This window comes from Anolis carolinensis, chromosome 1 (genome assembly GCF_035594765.1).
Source record: "Anolis carolinensis isolate JA03-04 chromosome 1, rAnoCar3.1.pri, whole genome shotgun sequence".
Classification (NCBI taxonomy): domain Eukaryota; kingdom Metazoa; phylum Chordata; class Lepidosauria; order Squamata; family Dactyloidae; genus Anolis; species Anolis carolinensis.
Window position 1 is genome coordinate 73,206,376 of NC_085841.1, and position 21,054 is coordinate 73,227,429.

At 37.3% G+C, this 21,054-nt stretch overlaps 1 long non-coding RNA gene and 1 pseudogene across 1 annotated transcript; both read right to left on the minus strand.

Annotated features, from left to right (window-relative positions):
* Window positions 1-12,822: 12,822 nt before the first annotated feature.
* On the minus strand, window positions 12,823-17,233 carry LOC134297933 (uncharacterized). The gene is made up of 2 exons (XR_010004907.1): window positions 15,550-17,233; window positions 12,823-13,091 (listed from the first exon to the last, which is right to left on the minus strand). It is a non-coding gene; the product is annotated as an uncharacterized LOC134297933 (long non-coding RNA).
* On the minus strand, window positions 13,569-13,694 carry LOC134295757 (U2 spliceosomal RNA; annotated as a pseudogene).
* Window positions 17,234-21,054: the final 3,821 nt, after the last annotated feature.

A 21,054-nucleotide genomic window follows, 5' to 3' on the forward strand; every position in this document is an offset into this window, starting at 1 on the left:
AACCACAACATTTTTCATTTGTTAAGACATGGGCCATAATATATATAAAAGTCAAAGTCTGTATTTCTGTCCATCTGTCTGTCTGTCTGTCTGTACCACAAAGGCTATTGCTAAATGACTCTTTGTGATGTCACTGGGAAAAAAGGGTAACATGTATATGAGAGGAAGGAAGGAAGGAAATTTTGGACAAGTGAGCTTATTTAAAAAAAACCTCCTCATAAAAGCACAGCAGAGTAACTTATTAGCAGCAGAATGACTTAGCACCAATAGCCAAAAGCGATAAAAAGAATAAAAACACACAGACCAATGTTATCTCTTCCTTAGGAAGCTTTACTTTATAGCAAAATAATATGGTTGCACTATTTACAAAAACAAGGTTTCCATAAGACAAATAAAGTTCTTTATACTTCCTTCTTTGCTTCCACGCTGGGCTTCTTTCTCAGGCAGATAAGTAGCTTTGCTCTCACAGAGCTTCCTCTCACACCAAATTTACACAGGAGCTTCACACAGTAGCTTTACACACAGCAGCCTTCACACTGGAGCTTCACACATGAGGCCTTCAGCCCGGGGCTTCTCACACTGAGGCTTTCTCACACTGAGGCCTTCACATATTGAGGCCTACTCACACTGAGAGCCCTTACAGTGAGAGCCCTTAAGCTACAGGCACACCTGTTTATACTGAACTGCAGCTTTTGCTGAGGCATTGCAACCACTGTAACCCTTTCAGTGCCTGAATAATATTTTTGTAATTAAAATACCTAGTTAATTTTTAATATTTCTGATAGGAAGGATGGAAAGAACCACAAAGAAGGGCATGTTGCCATGGAAACATTGTAAGGTAGGTCCTCTTAGAGCTGGAGAAGGGAGGAAGGAAACAAAGCAATAGAAGGGAAAGAAAGAGAGGAGGGAGGGAGGGGGAAGAGAAAGAAAAAGGAGAAAAGAAAGGAAGAGTAAGGAAAGGGGAAAGATGTGAGGAGAGAGAAAGAGAAAGAAAAGATGAAAGCAGGGGGCAGTGGCCACTCTGGGTATATATGCTAGTTGGAGATTTTAAAAATCCTATTTACATTTTGGGAATCTATGGTATTTTGTGGAAATAAATTCTGTAGTCTGAGAAGCTGCACCACTGGACATTACTCTTGAATAGATATGCACTATACTGAGCTGTGCTTCTTGTGCCCTGCTTTTGCTGTTAATGTATAGCTTCTAAGATCCTTCCCCAGTTGTAATGTGGCTTCTAAATTGTAGATGTTTCCCCACTAATAATCATGGTTTATTTTATTTGTAAAATTCAAGAAGCGTTGGTATGACTTTTCCTGCACACATAGGATAGAGCATGTATTGCTCCCACATAGATAAGCTGTTTTTGTGCATAATGGAATGATTGCAATAACAACACATACAACATTTTTACTTCAGAAATAAAGCGCTGATTTTAAGGGGACTTATACCTAGGTAATTGTTTCAAGAATTGTTGCACTGCTTTGGTAATTAAGAATCAATGTTACGTTGGCTGAGGATGTTGTGTGATTTGTTACCATTTTGTGCTATTTGTTGTCCATTTTGATGAAATACAGTTGTAATAAAAGTGGTAGATATTGTGCAGCAAATTTTGTCCCAGCAGCAACTTTCTTCATCATACCGTAGACATTTTATGCTGAATGAGCTATTTCATCATACATGAACAGAGCTTGGCAAGAAGTCATTAATTTGTTAAATCATTAATTCATTAGCTCTCCCCCGCTTAGCTTCATAGATTGTCTGATTTAATACTGCCATTATTCTTAAACAAATCAGTTTGGATGGTGGGTGGCTCTTTTCTACCTACTTTTGTTTTCCACGTGCTATGGTATCCTGCTATGACCAAAAAGCTACAGATAGCTATGTACAATTATGTATGACTATCTGTCTTATCTGCTTGGAAATATGCCCTGTAAGGCTTATTCCCAGTTAAGTTGGTGCAAGTTGAGCATCTCTTATCTAGAATTCCTAAACCTAAAATACAAGTATTCTAAAATTCAGGGGAAAAAAGGAAGAAAAAAAACTAAACCCTAAACACTTCTGGTCCCAAGTTTTTTAGAAAAGAGATTCTCAATCTGTATAGAATTCAGGCATCTCTTTCCAAAAAGCACTTTTTTTCTCAGATGGCAAAAGGATAGAATCAGGACATTTTAAGACTTGGCCACAGTAAACATGGGGTGGGAATATTTTATAGAGTTTTATATAGGACTCTTTTGCTTTGTTTTGTTATTGTTGTGCTTGTGTTTGTTTTTTATTTTTATTTTGTTGTGAAAACCAAATAAAAAATTAAGAAAAATACTTTACTTAATTTTCCTTGCAATGCAAGATTAAGAGAGCTCTAACAAAAAAAAAAATCACCCAAAAATACTTTGGTTAATTTATACTTGGTTCAATGCTGGAATAGAGGCCCAGCACAAAGATAATGACTGACAAGTTGCAGATGTGAGAAGCTCTCCTGCCATTACCCCTCTCTTGCCCAAACCTTATTTGTCTCCTCCTTTTTCATTCTAAGAGAAGTTTAGTAGCAATGTGTGCAAGCCAAGGGGTGAGGGCTTATGGATTCCAACCTTTCCCCCTGGAAATTTTTCAGGTTTGAGTTAGAGTTCCTCCAGAACTGTAAGCATTATCCCAAACAAATTTTGATAACTTATTCACACTATCATTACCTAATACGTACCTTTCCACCAATTTACATTGCAATAACTGCAATAACTGACACAGTGGAAGCAACCAGGTTTTGACGTTGTGGATGTTTAATCAACATTTTCAATGTGAAGATGATATAACCCACTGAAACTGACATCAGAATTGGACTCCCCGGGTTAAAGGTAAAGGTAAAGGTAAAGTTTTTCCCCTGACGTTAAGTCCAGTCGTGACCGACTCTGGGGGTTGGTACTCATCTCCATTTCTAAGCCGAAGAGCTGGCGTTGTCCATAGACACCTCCAAGATCATGTGGCTGGCATGACTGCATGGGGCGCTGATACCTTCCTGCTGGAGTGGTACCTATTGATCTACTCACATTTGCATGTTTTCGAACTGCTAGGTTGGCAGGAGCTGGGGCTAACAGCGGGCGCTCATTCTGCTCCCGGGATTTGAACCTGGGACCATTTGGTCCACAAGTTCAGCAGCTCAGTGCTTTAACACACTGTGTCACCAGCCCCCCCCCCCCCCCCCCCGCCCCAGGTTAAACCCATAAGAAAAAACTTAAGTTTAAATGCAATTTACAATGTTTGTAGCTAAAATAGAAATTTGATTTAATTAAGTCTATATAAAATACAGAATGAGTAAAAGAATTCAAATAATTTTGTGTTATGGACCTAGTCTTTATGATTCACTAAAAAAATAAACATTGTCTCAACTCCCCCCCCCCCTTTTCTGGCTACAGGCATGTCTGAAATCTACGGTATGGTCTGGCTGAACGTCTGGCTGAAGTTGACCATAGAATCATGCTAGAGTACCTAGACATTCCTAGAGACGTGTACTTTCAAATAAAATACAGTGGATTTTTCAACTTTGTAGGGGTCTTTTGCTAACCACTGTTAAAGTGCGGGGGGGGGGGGCTACTATGCATGTATAACCCTCCTTTCATACAGTTTTAACAAAATGCCCATAACGTCCCTCCAAACTTCTCTCTAGCCCTCTTAGGTAATTCTTAGAGAAGTGTGTGCACAGTTGTGATCTGGGTGGCTTCCCATTATGGATCCATTTTATCTCTTTCTTTTTCTTTAAAAAAATCTTTCTCTATGACCACCGTCAAAACCTGCTGAGGAACAGAAACTGCTGTGTGCGGGTGGCAGCAAACTCCACTCAAGGAGTTACACTCAAGGAATCCAAAATCAGCCAACTTCCCCTTTTGCAGCAGGGTTATTACAGGCAACAAGGTTTCCTTTGACACCTTTCATCAGGTACAGGAATAATGCTTAATGGGATAAAATCTCTGTTGGGAAACCTGGTGAACATTTTTTAAAGCAACACCAACATGTGACAGTGAATAGAAGACCAATTAATAGACACTTGCTTATTGAGCTTTAAAATGTTTTTATTGTTAAAATGATGGTGACTAGTAATGAAAAGTGAGTCAGTTTAGCACAAACACATGCACAAATTTAATAATAAATGCACCGTAAGGTCTGAGGGTTGAATACTGTGGCTGAGGGTGGAGGGGGGAAGAATGGTTGGACAAACCTTGTTTGCTGTTGTACTACAGAATTTAAAGGCACATTATTATTTGGCGGTTTTTAATCTAGCAATGAAATAACTGTTAAAGTTCCTTTTTTGGATGACAGCACTCATCCAAGACTTATAGCCAGAAATGTATGAGGAATCCTAGAAGCACGGTGTCTTCCTGGCTCCCTGAACTTTTCTGAGCTTTGCTATGACTGAGAGACATGTAGGCACAAGTGTCAATTCTAAGGCTGCTTTTGATACAGATAGTTTCTCACCACTGATGATATCCATGTTGGGCAAAGGGTGCTCCTTTAGATGTTATTGGACTACAGTTTCCATCACATTTGCCAGATAACTATTGATGAGGAGTGCTGGAAGTTGTAATCCAATGGCTTGAGTTAGATTCCCACTGTCTTGAGCTAAAAGTTGTATTATGAGGATTTGTAGTCCACCTTGGAAAACACTAGGCTGGGAAAGCCACATTTAACATGTCGAGAAGAACAGTTTTGATACATTGACATCCATGTATTATTCTTTGTAAACCCCATTCAGTTCTGAAACCTAACAAATCAGATAATGCATTTAAGAATGCAGTTCATGAAATCCACCGTTTTCACCCATTAATGTTAATGACATTGTATTAATCCCGCCATTTCTAATTTAATGAATTAATTTTCAAACCTAATGTTCCAAGCTCTAGTTCTGAATGTATGTATACACCATTGTGTGAATTTTGGCATGTAAAATTTAATTAAAAATGTAGTTTTTAATTAGAGCTAGGAAAAGTTACTATCGTTCACAGCAAATCCTGGAATCCTTGAGCCAGTGATAAGGAACGTGGGGAATTGTTTGATCATTTTATGTAGTTTCAATTTAGTTTTAATATTTTAATATATGGGTCACCATAATTCATCTTTTCGGTCATTGTGGGAGCTGGAATTCTGTACCAACTGCACAATAACCAAAATCTACCAACCTATTCTTTTACAGTTGCAGCCACTCAGAATAGTATTTTCCTGGCTGGTGGAAGTGGGGGGGGGGGGGGGAGGTAACAGTTGCAGAGAAGCATCCAGATTTTCCCCATAGCAACAGAATCCCTTCAAGAAGTTTCAGGAGTCTTTTGAAAGTCTCCGAGGACAATGTTGCTTTTTCATCCAGCTGCACATCTCTCTACTGCTTCTCTCATTATCCAATGGACAGAACATATGTAATTCAAAGTTGGTGTTGATTCACATCTGAACTTATTCATAATGTTGCCAGAGACACTTCAACCAACATTTGTGTTTGTTTTGCAAACATTAACAATTTCCAGTGTACACATTACCTCCACTAAGGGTTTTTGTTACATTTTCATCACACCCTCCAAATGACAGAATGGCCTCTCCCATTTTGTCACTTGGAAGGCGGGATGCAAATGTATCAATTCAATATGTGAACATTTTAAAATGTCCTTAAAAGCAGTCATATTTTGAAGTTTTTGTATAAGGCATGCTTAAGCACAGTATGCATTTGCTTGTCATCTGTAGTTTTGTCAGACAAGCTTGCAATCTGGCATTTAGTTAAATTTGGCATCCTGAGAATATCAGCTTTCATATTGATTAAAACAAGTTTCTATTCTTTTGAAAAGGAGAAAGGCAGAGAGGGAGTGAGGGAGAGAGAAAGAGAATGGCAGACATGGTTTGAAGCATGGAAACTTCTCCATGTTTAGTAAGCCAGATTGGTTGAAATCCAAAAATTTAGAAAGACATAATAAAATGAAGCATCACATTGAAAATGAATGCAGTTTTATGTCATTCAGTAACCATCATTTCAAAATGGTGAGTATCATAGGGGATTCATATAATGTCTTAATCAGATAGAATGTCATTGTGGTTTATTATTATTTTAAATACAGCATCAAGTTAATAATCCATTGACTTTGCCCTTTGGTCTGGTTTGTGTGGGATGAGAGAGACTCAAAGACTGTTGCTGGTCAGTGCTGGGGAGTAGTAGCTTTACTGGTGTTTGTGGGGGGAGGGGGGGAGAGAGATCTGCAGACTGTTGCTGGTCAGTGCTGGGGGAGAGAGACCCACAGTGCTGAATATGTTATGATGCAGAGCCAGCGTTCAGGGTGCGTGTTGGTGGGTTTCTTCAAAACCTTTGACCAATCAGCTCCGGACCAGCACCCTGACAAATTGGTGAACTTCTGCCCTCACCAACTCCTCCAAAGTCAGACTCAAAGACATCTGCAGTCTGAAGTTCAAACACTTATTTAATATTTACAAAGATATTTACAAAGCAGCAAAGTCCATTGCTCGAAGCCGGCATTCTTCAGCTCGGCTCGTCTCTCACACAGTACAACAAGAGATAAGAAAGCACATTCCTTAGTCCGAAGGAAGTTCTGACCTCCAAGGCCGGAAATCATGTCTCATAGGTCACAGCAGGCTGTCAGTCAAACTGGCCTGCTGTTAACTGTTTCATTGCTGAAACATACACTTGCAAACAGCAGAAACACTTGATTTACATTTCATATACGCACAACCAAAATCCAACAGAATAAAATGGCAGCCACAGCTTTACTTCTTCCCTCTGAGGACACACAATACCTAAAGCAGAGTGTCCTGCTCCTCACTTCATTGAGGATACTTTTACTTTCACTTTCTATGTCTCTCTCTCTATGCCAAGGATCCCCAAACTAAGGCCCGGGGGCCGGATGCGGCCCTCCAAGGTCATTTACCTGGCCCCTGCCCTCCATTTTATAATATCATATTTTTATATCAGTTTTAATAATATAATATTATATATACATATAATATTGATTGAAATATAATGTTATACAATATAATACTAATAATAATACCTTATAATAATATCATCATCATCATCATCATCATCATCATCATTTAATTACTTATTAATCGCCCTCTATCCACAATGCTCTTGGCGATTTACAAGATAAAATTGTAAAGGATAAAAATACATACATACAAATATTGATAAAATTAACATAGATTAAAAGCTCTAGTAAAGAGCCAGGTCTTGAGTGCTGGGGTAAAAGGCCCTAACTCACGCATGGCTCTCATATAGGGCGGCATATTAAATTATATGTTATATATTACATATAATATTACAGTATAGTGGTATAGTTTAATGTATAGTAATATATAATGCTAATATTGTGCTATGCTAATAATATAATATATTGTATGTACATACAGCTGCTCTGAGTCCCCTTCAGGGTGGGATATAAATGTAGTAAATAAATGTAGTAAATAAATAAATGAATAATTTTAGACTCAGGCTCAACCAAAGTCTGGCATGACTTGAAGGCACACAACAACAACAACAATCCTAATTAACTTGACTATCTCATTGGCCAGAAGCAAGACCACACTTTCCATTGAAATCCTGATAGATTTATGTTGGTTAAAATTGTTTTCATTTTTAAATATTGTATTGTTCTTTCATTGTTGTTGTTGTTGTTTTGCACTACAAATAAGACATGTGCAGTGTGCATAGTAATTTGTTCGTATTTTTTTTTCAAATGATAATTTGGCCCCTCAACAGTCTGAAGGATTGTGGACCGGCCCTCTGCTTTAAAGGTTTGAGGACCCCTGCTCTATGCCTTAGTTTGCAGCATGCACAGAATGACCGGGACCTGACCGGGGAGCCGACCTTGTACACTGCATAGCAATGCCTATCACTATGTCTTATTTTTGGGGTATGGCTTATATTGCGCAAATGTTTAGAAATCCTGCTACGGCTTATTTTATGGGTGTGTCTTGTTTTTAGGGATACAGGATACATGCATGGAATGGGAAATTTTGAAAAGAGTTTGCACATGTAAACACAGGGTGTGTGAAAAAGACAAGAGCAAAATAATAGATTAAATATTTGGGCAATGCTTTTTTCTGTCTATGTATTTTTTTCATTAAGAGATAATTTCTTAGAGCACACTGGATCTCAAGAATTGAATCCTTATCCAGTAATGATAGTATGAAAACAGCCCGTTTTTATTGGTCCTTCCTTCTTCATATCTGATAGCATACTCCAATGCATTTTCACATATGAACTTCTAACTTAAGGTCCACAGACTGAATTTGGCCCACCATGTCATTTCATATGGCCCTTGAGATGCTGGACTTCAACTCCTGTATTCCTCATCATTCGATATCAAGGCTAGAGCTGATGGGAGTTATAATAAAGTAACATCTAGAAGGCTGCAGTTTGTTCTGTTTAGTCAGGATAGTGGGTTTGGATTTAGATACAAAGCTTGTGATGTCCTTTGACCTTTCCCCAACCACAAGTGCTTGAGTTGCAATTCCCAATATCCCCACCAGTTTGCATGGCAAATAATAAAAAGTGATGAGAGTTGTTTAATAACATCTGGGGACCCAAATTGGGTAAAAACTAAAGAGCACTGACCACTATGAAAAAAATACATAGTTGGTCCTCTGTATCCATGGATTCTCCATCCATAGACCTTTTGCATGCAACTGTAAGGCTGATGTGGGCCTCCATGAATATGAGTTTTCCAATAGAATTTACTCATAATTAAATGTGTAGAAGATTACAGTTGAAGTCAGGTGATTACCTAGGATGGGATAAATAAATACTGATCTTTCAGGTCTCTAGGTCATAAAGATGACAGAAAGATTCACTGCCAGAATAAAGAACTGAAACCAGAGAATAATGCCACTTTTTAAAATGATATTCTAATTAAAATGTAAAAGTTGTGAGTATCTGTAAATGGTAAAATATAAAAGATGCCAGTAGGTCTGGGGTTCAATTTTTAGCATTTACATGATTATTACTAGCAATTGTCATATACAAAAAGACAGATATGGATAAAAATATTTAAGTGGGTTTGGATATAGAGTGTTATCCTCGTATCTATGGGACTGGTACCCACAGTTTCATTATCTACTTCTGATTATGGAAAATGCATTTCTAGGCATTTTCTAGATCAGTGGTTCTCAGCCTGTGGGTCCTTAGGTATTTTGGCCTGCAACTCCCATAAATCCCATCCAGTTTACCAGCTGTTAGGATTTCTGGGAGTTGAAGGCCAAAACATCTGGGGACCCACAGGTTGAGAACCACTGTTCTAGATTCTTCAGTAAAACTCTATGGTACTATTGGGACCAGAGTTCTTAATTTCAACAGGGTTCACTATTATCTACAGTTCTGCACATCCAAACAAAATCCAGGAATATATCCTCTATGGAGATGATACTATATAATAAATAATTAAAACTTAATTGAGTGAGGTGTTAGAATTCAAACTTTCTTTTCTGAATTCCTGCTTCTTGTTTAGTGACTTTTATAACCTAAGCAAAATCGGTTAAAAGAAGCAAATATCACACTACATTGAGCTATCTCCCTTTTTTCCTCTGGATGCATAAAATTGTGTTATTGTCTGCTGATAATAACAATCATTTTGACTGATATTAATAATGAGCTGCTTGGTTAATTCCCCATTCAGCACACTTGAAATTTACCCAAGTGGACTCATTTTTTCTGAGTAGAAACATAAATTCAAATAATTCAGCAACACTCTCCTAATGCTTTTCACAACACTTATACTCTGCATATCTCAGAAGTACTCAACAAAAGTGTACAGATATTGTTTCTACCATTTAAAAATAATTTTCCCCGATTCATCAAAACCTGCCTGACTTATAGCTGATGGGCATCAGGGGGACCTTGCTGCTTCCTAGGAATATGAATATGTTTGCAATTGGTGACCTTATCAATTTTGTTCAATAAATTAAAATACTACACAGATGTTAAAAACCATATAAGGAAATTATTTCATTCTTGTAAAATATCATTTGGTATATTAATAATGTTCAAGTTGGAATTCCAATTAGTGAAAAGCCAGACAACAAGGAAGACGAATCCTCCCCTACCCAAAACACTGTGACACATAAATGAACACCCAGCTTAGTACTGGAAGTGATTAAGACTAAAGAACTGCTGTCAAGTAAATTATATTGAAATCAATAGGAGAAATTTTGAAGAAAATATTTTTGGATCAGATTGACAGTCAAAATCTTTAGAATTGCCTTAAGCGCTAAGGTAAGTACAACTCCAGGTTAGCAGTGTGAGCAGTTTTGTAAACAAGGCAATATGTTAGCGTCAAAATATAATTCCATTTCTAGTACAGTAATTGTATAGTTATAAATCAATTGTTGCTCAGGATCGACATTACTTTCTTCAAAGAGGTGCTTTTGTTATGGGAAAATGCATTTTTAGTATCCAATCCCAAGTAACTGATCACTGGGAAATTGTGATTCTCTCTTCAAACTATCATATCCACAGACTGATTCCTGTTATTTGATTGTTTGAGTGTCATGGGCATCTATTGCAGAGTCCCTCAGACATTAATGATAAGTAATACAATTCAATTGTGGGAACTGCTATCTTGGAAACTTTGTAAAAGGTTACTTTTTTCTTAGCAGTTAAAAGAAGAATCTTATTCAGTTCAGATAGCCATATGGGAGGAGACAGGATGAGATATTTCTCCATTGGTATGTGTGTGTGTATCTCATATGACCCATTTACTCCTATAGAAACTTTGATGAATATAGTGGTTTCACTGGCAACACATAAAGGAAAGCTTGGATACACGATATTATGTAGAGAGGTGAGACAAGTTAAGCCAACTTTGGATTGGATGGATCCAAATACAGCCTCTACTGCTAAAATGGGGATGGATTTGGTCTTGCACTTATACCAGTCTGGAGCTTATGTAACTAATCTTCCAATTGGACTAAATGATGAAGATTTCCCTGCTCTGGAAACCAACCAAATCATGAAATATAAATTTTCAGATATACATTTTAAGACTTTATTTAAGATTTCCATTTGGCAGGAAAATGGAAATTGTTTTAATTGTTTTCTGTCATTTACAAGATTACTGCAAGAGAATTCCTATATAATGTAACTGGGCAGGAATTCATACAGTTCCATTTGGAATCAAACCCTTCTAAATTCAATAGGACATATATATAAGTCCTTTTTTATATATAAGTGAATGCAGAATTGAAGCTTTAGGTTCATGGATGAAAATACTAAAAGAAAGAACATTTGGAACTGTTGTGCCTCAAATTATGTTTGTGTTCTATAGGGGATTTATTGTGTCCATAATATTCTAAGTTATTGGCGCCCATTCTTCCTGAATGTCTTGCCAGTCAAATCAAAAGTATGAGATGATACTCCTTCAGTGTTCATTCAACTAAGTAAGCAGGGGAGTTTTTCACTCAATGACATAATTTTTCACTCAGTAACACTGAGCCTCCGGTGGCTCAGTGTGTTAAAGCACTGAGCTGCTGAACTTGCAGACCAAAAGGTCCCAGGTTCAAATCCGATGAGCAGAGTGAACACCCATTGTTAGCTCCAGCTTCTGCCAACCTAGCAGTTCGAAAACATGCAAATGTGAGTAGATCAATAGGTACCGCTCTGGCGGGAAGGTAACGGCATTCCATGCAGTCATGCCGGCCACATGACCTTGGAGGTGTCTACGGACAATGCCGGCTCTTTGGCTTAGAAATGGAGATGAGCACCAACCCCCAGAGTTGGACATGACTGGACTTAATGTCAGGGGAAACCTTTACTTCGGTTGACTGTGCATATAGCCTGGGAAAGGGTTCTCACGTGTGGTTCCTGTTTCTAGACCACTTCTTCATTCTCATTAGTGTCCTCAGTGCTTTTCAAAGGCATAGTTGTTCAAAACATGGTCAAGCTTTTGTTGGTATAGATATCTACTTAAATAATTTTGGTGCATTTGCTCTGTTTTCCTTCTCCTGAGGCCTTATTAAGCTTTTCACAAGAAGTTAACTTCACTCTGTGGTCAACAGAAGCAGAAATAACAAGGCAGAGGTTTATTGCCTACAGTCCTGGGAACTGGAAAAATGTTTCTGCAAGTGGTTCTTTCACCTCCGACAATTCGGAAGATAGAAATGCTGGTGGAGGAATGTGTGACTTGTGTAATCTTTGGTTGATGTGAAGCAGAAACAATGTTTCCACCTATTCCCAATTCAAAGTTAGAGAAAACAGTGCTGCAAGAAAAATGGTATGTTATGGTCTTAGCTGTATTGTTTTTAGCCATCCTGTGCCCCTCCGTCATTCTCATTGTCAATTGGAGTCATAATTTTATATCATCTGCGTCATCTAAAATCAAATATTAAAGTATCTGTAGAATCTTAGCAATTGAATGAGGTATGTGAAAGCCGTTTCACTGGACATCTCTGATTCTCACTTGCATTTTCTTCTTGGTTTTTTCCCCTATATTAATATTTTATGTTTTCTTCTGAATTGTTTACTTCCTTGCATAATCTTTGGTCAATTTTTCTGGACTGGCACATGTATTTGCTGGATTTTCATAACTATTGAAACTTTTCTCTATTGACTACACTGTTTTTAAGGATGCCCCCAACCATATTTGCACATATTTTAAATTATTCACATTTTAAAGTTTACTGTTTTCCATGTATATTATGCCTTAGCTCTGTCTTCAGTAATTGGCGAAGTAAAGGAAATAAAGAGGAATTGTAACTTGGTATATTTTGCAAAAAAATATATATTTGCAAGTATTATATGTGGGTTATGGGTATCAAGACACAATCCAGCATATAAGGAAGGAAGACATCATTTGATTGTTTCCTCATGCCTTTATTTAAAAAAAAATATGGAGGGATAGTTCATTCTCCTGCATTGATAAAGTGGCTCTTAACTGAGGTGACTCTATTTCCTCTAAGATGATATCCTGGGACTGCAACTGCAACTACTACTGCAACTGCAACTGTAGATTATAAGGCTGGCTAGATGTGGGGGACTTGAAGAGAAGAAAATGGTGTAATAAAATACAAGTCACATCAGTAGAGAAGGCAACAATAAAAGCACCTGTCACTCTGCTAGCTGCAGCCTGTGAAGGAGACAAAAAAGAGAAATGATTGACAGTGGTGTACAAACACACACCCTGATGAGACATAGCAATATAGTTCAATAGCAAAGTTATAGCCTGTGACAAGATGAAAGAATACGGCCTTTATAAGTGAAACGCTTTGTGAACACAACCTCCCTATATATTGTCACAAGTCTCTAAGGATCAACCACCTTTTTACCATCCCCCCTCGGCCCTCCACTTTTCACACATCCAGATCTGGAGACAGAAAACCAGTTCAGACAAGGTCAGAATGTCTGTCTTTTTGGCAGAAGTTCTCTTTTCTCAGAACTTAATAAACTGGAGTCAAGATGGAAAGGTTGTATTTTATTAATAAATTTCCCCACCGTCTGTGCGCTCCAGGTGATAACACTTGTTGCCTGGATTTGGCTTTGATGGAGATAAAGCTCATAGTTAGGATATATGAGGATTGATATTTTGTTCTAAATAAAAAAACCCATATAATCAAAAAATATGAAAACTAAGCCAAGATGTTTATGTCATGGCTTATATAGGATGGATATCTTCAAAGACTGGTAAGAACAGATAGTACACGTGATCTTAGCCAAAAGGCCAAGAAGAAGATAAATGACTGGAATCAAAACAGTCATCACCAAGTCAGATTATTTTGCACTCAGTTTGTTTGGGGGTTGACAAGAAATAGTTACAGAGGAGTAGCCTCCCGTAGCTATGAACCAGAAGACATGGCTTCAACTCAACTATGTGCTCAGTGGATAGTTTTAGAACAATAATTTTCCAGGTGCTTCGAAGTTCTTTAGGTGTGTGTGTGTGTGTGTGTGTGTGTGAACATTCCCACAAAATTGAGAATTTGCCCAGAATTAACTTGATACTTAGTTTTACATATACAGGGCAACAGACCACAAGTGTCTCCCTGAAACAGAAGACAACAGTGTTCCCAGAAACGGAAGACAACAAGATGCCTTGCACTTCTTGCCTATATTGTGTTCTGTATTAAATGCAAATATTTAACCATTTAGTATCTCTCATTTTGCCTTCAATATTGCAGATAGTATGAAGAGAGGAGGAGAGAAGTGTGTGTGTATGTTTTACTTTGAAGAAAAAAAATCTTGTTTAATTCAAAGTAGACCCCTTGAAGCAATGAAACTTGCATGAGTGTTGACTTAGCATGTTGGCATTAATTTTGTAAGCCAACTCTTTTTGGGATTTAGGTCAATATGGTTGGCATGATCTATACTCAATCCTTGCTTTATTTTACTGAGTTGGAGAAGATCCTTTGGGTGGCCTTTTACTGCAAATACCTTGAGGTTATACCACTTGAGACCTGACAGAGGGCAGCTCATAACCTTATGATAAAATGTTTCAATGGAAACTATAATTTCCCAGCTAGGTATAGGGGTTGAACACACATTAACTAATCACTGTTTTCCTTACTAGACAAGAGACACATATAAGTTGCATCTCATATAAAAAGTTTCCCTTTCTTTCATCTTTTCTGCATGCCCCTTTGTTTCCCCAATCTGCTCTGTAAGGTATAGATTTGGGACATGTGAGGGATGCAAGGGGAAGAGCGAATTTGTTCTATTGGCATACAGACACAATTGAATACAACCTGAAGATCTCCATCTAGAACAGACTGCATATCATTGAACTATCTCTTTTTTTCTTTTCTTTTTTAACATAGTTTTACTACTACTTGATTTTTAAATAAATCAAACTGCTTTCTTTTTCAGAAAAAAAAATCACCTGAAATCCATTAAGTGAAGATATTCCAGATATTGGAAGATATAGCTGTGTTAATCTGTTTCTAAAGATATAAAGAAATCTTGTAGCACTCATGGGGCTCAGAAAAAGAAATTTCTCGCATAAGCCTTCATGGACTCCGGTTGCCTTTGAAGTCTCTGTTGCAGGTCAATGTATTTCTTCATAAATTATTATAAAGAAATAATAAGGAAGAAAAGCTCTTCAAATTCAGTTCTAAACATGCTTAGACAAGGTCCATATATTTAGAGGGAGCAGAATGTTTAATAAAATCAATAGGATTTTTTTTTAAAAAATTTGGTTTTGAATTATTTTTGGTTATAAACTATCAGTGTTTGTTTTGAGCTGGTGAGCAGTTTCACAGCCAATTTAAGTGGTCTTTGAGCATAGGGCATAACTCCGCTCCTTCACAACAAATAAAATTAATAAAGGTTAGTCACTAAATGTGCAGTCTTATTAATAATGACATGAGATTAAGTACCAAGTGAGAACTGTGGCATTTTCTTTGCAAAAAATAAACACAGGGTTTTATGTCATTTGGATGCAGATGGCAAAGTTAGTGGGAAGGTTTAACCAATGAAGGTACTTGTAAATACATTTTAATTACTGGGTACAGGTTTTTTTATTGAAAGGATGATTATTCAATCCTTATATTCATTTAAAATCATTGTTTAAATTTAGATGACACCAAAAGGCTTACCAGAATAAAGGTGGGAAATTCCACCTCCATTGCTTCATTCCTTCACCTCATATCTGTTTTGAACTTTGGAGAGAAGATAACAACTGCATCAATATTTAAAGGCCAATTTCTCATATAGCATACTGAAAATGCTTCTCATGCTTTTGTACTATTTCTTCTCTCTTCCATTCTCATTTTCATACCCTTCTGTTTTCCTTAATTTATAGATCCCATCTGAATTCCAGCAAAGGTTCCATGGTTAATAGCTCCAAATTTTAGTTACCTGAAATGAATGAAAGATATCTATGTGGTGTCTAATGCTGAATACAGAGACTATCAAGATACAAAGAAGGCAGCCCTTCCAAGCTGCTAGTAATTTAACAATTTTGTGTTGGCAGTATACCATTGAAGTACTAACTTAAATACACTAAAGTCACCAGATTCCATCTGATCTTGAAAGTAAGCAAGGTTTACCCTGAGTAGTACTTGAATGGGAGACTGCCAAGAAATGCCTGGTGCTCTGAGTATCCCTTGCCTAAGAAAACCCTATGAAATTAATGGGAGCACTGTAAGTCAACAGGCAACTTGAAGGCACACACACACACACAATTGCAACTGTAAAAGGAACATTTCCTTTATCATTGCACTCTCATTTATCATTTCTTCAAAGATTCAGTAGTTGCTATGTATATAACCTATCTCTAGAACTGTCTAACCATAAGGGATTTGCTGCAAATGTAGCAGAAATCTCTGCATGCTTCAAGGCATATTGCAGTTTGCTAGAAAGGCACTGAATATATCAAAAATCATCCTATATAATTCATGGACCATGAGTATCAAATAACCTATATAAAATTTTATGTTGTATATCAGGATGTCCAATCAAGACTGAAATATGTCTGGGGAAGTTCCAAATAAATTGACTCCTTCAGAGTTTTCTCTCAGGCTACCATGTGATTGAATTTTATAGGTTTAAGATTGTGAAATAACACTTTGGGGAGAGCACAACTGTAATAACTGTCCATACTTTTTATACTGCTTCTCTGTTGCTTCTTGCTAATTTAAACCAAAAGAGAAGAATTCTTTAAAAGGCTGCCTTTTGGGCCACATCAAGTCATTTTTCCATTGGGCTTGCTGAGAAACAACAGGATTGGTGGGTCATGTCCAGACTCTGCTCAAAGACGTTTGAAGCAATAGAAACTAGCAGCTTCTTCTCTGAGGGGCGGCAAATCTATATGTTTTAGTCTGAAATTTAAAGAAGCTATCCAATATTCTCTCCCTATTTACAGGAATAGAGTTCAGTACCTTGGACACTATATTTGAAGTTCAGACTAAAGGCTTTATTGCATGAAGCTATTCCATTGCAGTTGTGCTATCAATGAATACATACTTGGATGAGTACCTTTGATGTTGCATCTCTCTTCATATGCACAATTGTTACAATTCAACTATTTGAGGTCCTGTGGTCATACCCTAAATACCCTTGTTACCCCATTTTTTCACTTCTGTAATTTTTTATTTTTTATTTTTAGAGCAATTTTGCAATTGCTCAGATATAACTATGAAACACAAATAATCAGAAAAACAACTTCTTGAGACCAGTGAGAAGGAGGGAGCAGAGTGAATCTGGAAAAAAAATCCTGCCCCCGATGTCACTTGATTGCTGACTCAGAAGTGGAAGGGACCCATTACACTGAAGTAGGTGACGGGAAAATTGCAGGATTTCAAGCTATTGATGAGTTTTGTCTGTTAATAGTGAGTAATGGGTAAACCTCAGGGAGGAGGCAAACTGGCAGTGGGATGCACACAAGGTCACCCAGCTTCAATGCCAGTTTGTCAGACTCATGTGAAAAAATGGAGAGTTTATTCACTGCACCACTGACATTGCAGACACCAACCTGTTCTGACTTAAAGTTTAGAACAGTGAAAATAATAGAGAGATGAAAAGAATAATGGTGACCACCTTGGATAGGATGAAATGATTACAGTCATCACAATGATTTAGCTTTTCTTCCTCACATAATATATATGTTGGCATTTGGAGAATTCAAGGCTTTTAAGTTCTACCCATCAAAGATAGTGAGCATGAACATGCTAACCGTAAAGGCAGAGCCCCAATATTAGCAGGATACTTTCCCCTGAAGAGCTCATTTTGAAGCATTTGTTCCTCTTCAGCTTGAGACGGGCTACAGCAGTGATTCTCAACCTGTGGCTCCCCAGATATTTTGGCCTACAACTCCCAGAAATCCCAGCAAGTTTACAGCTGTTAGGATTTCTGGTAGTTGAAGGCCAAAACATCTGGGAACTCACAGGTTGAGAGCCACTGGGCTACAGGATCTCACTTTTGCACTATGGAGACAGAGCAGATGAGAAGCAGATTCAATTTGCCATAAGGAGAAATCCATGGAAAGAAAGAGTGCCATTCCATAGAGCCACCTCTTGAGACTGCAACACTTAACAAAGATATTGTGTCTAGGGTACTCTTGGTTAAGTCTAACAGCTTGTTACACACACACACACACACACACACATACAAAGCAAAATCATGATCTGTAGATGGTGTATTTCACCATCCCAAAAGCTATAGCTGTCTGTCGTTTCACTTGAAGAGGTTGGAGTATGTGTGAGCAGATCTGCTGCCAATTTTGTTGGCAGATACATTGGCAATACTTTTGTTTAGTCACAGTTTATTTGGAAGCCTTACAGTTGACAGAAGAACACAAATATACTCAGAAAAACTGGCAGTGCTCATAAATGCTAGCTTGCATCACAATTTCTCTCCTCCCCCAGTTCACATAATCACAGTATTGAAAAGTTTAATGATCTTAGAGATCACCAGCTCTACACTTTCTTTCCCATGCCTGATTTTAGCTTCTGTTGGTGGTTGAAACAAAGCAGAAACTCCAGCCCACTATGACTCAAATTTGTTTTCTTTCAAATTAATGATCTAGGACTTGTCCTGTCTCCACTAACATGGTAGGCAATTGCCTCAATCCTACATTTAGTCCCAACTAGAGTAGACCTGTTGAATCAATTAACTTTATCTATAAATGGAATTATTAGTCATCAATTGATGCATTGAGCCTACAACAGTTATCCAGAAGACCTTTTCATTGGCTGCTCCTAGACTGTGGAATGATCAGCTAAATGTGCTGTCAGAATTAAAAAGAAGAAAATTAAAGGCCTGTCTCTTCTGGCATGGCTACCTAGTCAATTCCAAACTATGGTTTAAAAATTACATTTTATAGATATGAATGGTTTTAATGTGTGTTTTAATCTTTACGTGTTTTCAGCTTATGTGTTTTAAATGCTTCATATATTTTCTGTCTCCTGTATTTTACTTCTGTTATGCCCTGCCTCAACCCTTGGGGAAAGGTGAGTGAAATGTATTACAGTAGAATCTCACTTATCCAAGACTCGCTTATCTAAGGTTCTGGATTATCCAAGCCATTTTTGTAGTCAATGTTTTCAATATATCATGATATTTTGGTGCTAAATTCGTAAATACAGTAATTGCAACATAACATTACTGCGTATTGAACTACTTTTTCTGTCAAATTTGTTGTATAACATGATGTTTTGGTGCTTAATTTGTAAAATCATAACCTAATTTGATGTTTAATAGGCTTTTCCTTAATCCCTCCTTATTATCCAAGATATTCGCTTATCCAAGCTTCTGCTGGCCTGTTCAGCTTGGATAAGTGAGACTCTACTGTATATTATTATTACCTCAGTTATAACTAATCAATAGGATTCAAGCTAATGTTTGCTTTTTCCCTCCATCTTTGATACATTGAGGTAATCTTAAGAAAAATTGACAGTTCCATGAAAATTGGCAACCACTGTGAAATGTGATGTGATATTTTTCTTAATTCAAGAACAAAGACATGAACAATTGGGGGGGGGGGGGAGGGGGAGTTTTCTCCGAAAAGTTTCAGTGAAAAACTAGCCTTTCATAAAAAAAATTCATAGGGTGCAATCATGACAGTTAAAGTGGAATCATAATGCTATATTTGTGAAAGGGCACTTATTATTTGGACACCACAATGAAGTAAATGTTAAAACTTGCAATTATAGATTGTTTAATTTTTTTTTTGGACAACCATCCATATATTTGTACGAGAAACAACATGGTAAGTGATGAAAGCCATGCTGCTTCTGGTCCAAATATAAATAGCTGTTCAAAACCATATTATTTGGGTGGATGGCAAAAGAGAAAAATTTAAAATATTAATTTGTGAGCACAAAGAAGTTCAGATTGCATTAATTATACCAGGGATAAAATTACTTACACAATTGGATTTTGGAACATTTCATTTAGATAACATGGACCCAAGTCTTACTTGTAGAAATTCATTTGATCATAGTGACAAGCAAAGTAAATTCCTCCACCCACTGCGGAAATTACTTGAGGGCTCATTGATCTGCAGGTGACTAATGCAGGAAAAAGCCAAAGCTTTACCATAAATGTATAAAAGGGATGGGTTTGACAGCTGTAAATACTGTGAGCACAACAAGTATCGACTATCTCCACTCTTTATGCACCTGAACTCCCTTTGGCAGGTAATTACTAAGCAATTTCAAATAATTAAAAAAATAAAATGCACTTTACACATGCAGCCCCATACATGCACAACTTATTTTGAATCTGTAATAGTTCCTATGTTGAAATGCTATTTCTGTTATCAAAGAACGTTTTTGATGATTATGGCTTCTTATCAAATCCTGTCTCGTATTTAAGCAAGTGAGAACTTGTTTCATCTTTGATTTTCCTAGGTCTTTTTCAGCTTAGTTTTTAACTAGAGTTTTACTTAATGAAAATATGATAGAGGTGAAATCAACAGATACTGTGGGTAAAGGTGAACAAGCTGGTTAGTTCAAAAATATTAGGGATAGGTTGGAGCGGAGGGGGCCTTTCAGTACTCTACAGAGTAGTGCAATTAGTTCACAAAGGCAGAATAGAGGTGTTACGAGGTTAGGTGTTTTGGTCCCCTCCTCACTTTTGTTACCATTTAATTTTAGGAATTGACTGAGATGATTTTTGAAAACATTGTTTAATTAAAGTAATTATTCAGTGTTGCATTGCTGTATTGCTCTATCATCTACCTACCCCTGTCATTTTCTGTATGGTTTTTAATCTGTACTGGTTATAATAATTTGTAAACTACCTTCATTACTATCATGGGGAAAAGGCAGATTAATGACAACAGCAACAATAATATCTCACCAACCTCTCCTCATGGATATGTTTTCAGAACGTATTAAAACACAACAAATACATAACATAAACCAGCTAGAACATCAGTTTGACATCCTCCTCCTCCTCATCATAGCAGTGCTTCATAAACTATCTCACATGGTGGATATTTTTCCCTCCTTGTGATTATCCCAGCCCTTGCAATTGATGGTAAAACCAATTAATAGTTCTTATAATCCCTCCAAGTTCCCCTCAGCTGTGTTGGTAGGTTGGGTCCATTTCACTACTGTGTCAGCATGACAACAGTAAAGTGATGTCAGGGGTGGGGT